The following is a 2,500-nucleotide window of genomic DNA, read 5'->3' as shown; positions in this document are numbered from 1 at the left end:
GATAATGTACCGGCAGAAAATTACCACTACATTTCCCGTTTTCTGGATTCACTGAGGGTTCGCAGATAAACATCACATTTTCATTTTTGGGTGAACTATCCCTTTAAGTTTACTCTTTTAAAGTACATTATTTCTATGATAAATATGCAGTGTGCTTCCTTTTCACCAGGGTTTACAAGTCAATCCATGTGAAATTACACATTATGAGTGATTATAAAATCATAAGGGGGTCAAAAACATCTTAAAGTTTAGCTTGCATTTAATGAACTATATTACATTTCATTAATTGTAAATAACCTGGAACTAAGTGTCCGGAAATGCCACATTCAGATATTATTTTAAAGTACATTAAGAATATAATTTTGCGAGGGTTAGAGGGTAAGGCACTTGTTTCACGTGATATCTCTTCGGTAACTCATTTCCAGCATCCCACACATTTGAAAATCTACATTCATAACATTAGACATTTACAAATCCGCGAACCCATTTATAACCGTAATAAAAAGCTTTTTAGTCCCATTGCACTGATCTCAATAGCATCAGAGCTCTTTAGCTCAAGGGATCTTGGGAAAAACTCTCGAAACGCAAACAGAATTACAGACGGATGGGCCATTAATATCACACCGACTTCCAGTGCCGGCGTTTACTGTAATATAATATATATAATATAATATATGCGTTCTGTCAGCCTCAGCAGCCAGTCAGGAAAATATCAGAGGCAAATTTATGAAGAGCAACAAGCTGAAATGCCTGAGAAGGTCATTGCCGGATGCTGTTCGCCACAATTACGCGGCTGTGGAAATGCTGATGTGCTAATTTGTAATGTAGTGAAATGAGATTCAATCCTGGAGGGGAAAATGTCACTCGAGTTAAAAGTGCAGAGCGTGTGGAGATCTCAGTGTCTACCCGAGTAATCATGCCTCAGAATGAGGTAAACTTACACTATACTGGTGGTGATGGGACTCAACGGGGCCATATGTTGTTTATACAGCCTCATCTTAAGATATAAGAGGATATAAAACTCAGAGACACACACACTATATTGCCAAATGTTTTGTGCCGCCTCTACACACACACGAGCTCCCCATTGTTAACCCGTAGGGTTTAATCTGGAGTCGGCCCCCCCTCTCTAACAGCTCCAGCTCTTCTGGGAAGGCTTTCCTCAAGGTTTAGGAGTGTGTTTATGGGGATTTTTGCCCATTCTTCTAGAAGCTCATTTGTGAGGTCAGGCACTGATGTTGGACGAGAAGGCCTGGCTCTCAGTCTCCGCTCTAATTCATCCCAAAGCTGTTCTATCGGGTTGAGCTCAGGACTCTGTGCAGGCCAGTCCAGTTCCTCCACACCAAACTCCTCATCCATGTCTTTATGGAGCGACGCTTTGTGCACTGGAGCGCAGTCATGCTGGGACAGGAAGGGGCCGTCCACAAACTGATCCCACAAAGTCAGGAGCGTGAAATTGTCCAAAATGTCTTGCTGAAGCATTAAGAGTTCCTTTCACTGGAACTAAGGGGCCAAGCCCTGAAAAACAACCCCACGCCATAATCTCCCCTCCACCAAACTTTACACTTGGCACAATGCAGTCAGGCGAGTCCCGTTCTCCTGGCAACGGCCAAACCCAGACTCGTCCATGGGATTGTCAGACTGAAGCGTGATTGGTCGCTCAGAGAACACGTCTCACTGCTCTAGAGTCCAGTGGCGGCTGCTTTACTCCACTGCATCCCACGCTTTGCATTGCTCTTGGTGATGTAAGGCTTGGATGAGCTGCTCGGCCATGGAAACCCATTCCATGAAGCTCTCTCCGCTGTTCTTGAGCTCATCTGAAGGCCACAGAAGTCTGGAGGTCTGGAGCTGTTGGCTGTATATATTTTTTTAGCAGAGATCTGCGCTGGAAGTCTAACTGCTTCTCACATGGATAATACTTTGCTTTTTACTTTTATCTAGGATTTCAAAAGGAAATTTTACAGCACAAAATGTTATCTACCAACATGGCATATGTCTTCTTAGGACTACAAAATATACTGCGCAGGAAAAGACTTTTCTTGAGCACGAGCTGCTGAAGTTCACTTAATGGCCACCGGCGGCGCTGATAACAGGGTTTTCTGGATTCTAGGCCATTTGTCGCATTCGCTCACGTTTGGTTCCAGTGGCTATAATGCCCTCAATGGCACATGCTTTATGACAGCTTTATGAATTCATTTCATTGCCTTGTCTTGTTTCTGTCAGCCAGAAACTCTAAAGCAATTTTGACTGAAATAATACATGTCAGGCATCCTCAGTGGAGCATGAGCGGGAGCATATTAGCCCTTATCTCTGAGCGGAGGGAAGCAGATACTGAGTTCAGCTCCGATGAGCACAGCTGCTGGAACATGACAATATTAGCTAGAAATTAATATTGGGGGAAAGTGTCAAACTCTTACTTCAGTGAATAATTGCTTCTGAAGAAAAGATATAAATAAAAAAAACTGATATTTAAACAAAATAAGAAAAATGTGGATGACAT

This window comes from Pseudorasbora parva, chromosome 16 (assembly GCF_024679245.1).
Source record: "Pseudorasbora parva isolate DD20220531a chromosome 16, ASM2467924v1, whole genome shotgun sequence".
Classification (NCBI taxonomy): domain Eukaryota; kingdom Metazoa; phylum Chordata; class Actinopteri; order Cypriniformes; family Gobionidae; genus Pseudorasbora; species Pseudorasbora parva.
This window is presented reverse-complemented; position numbering follows the sequence as displayed.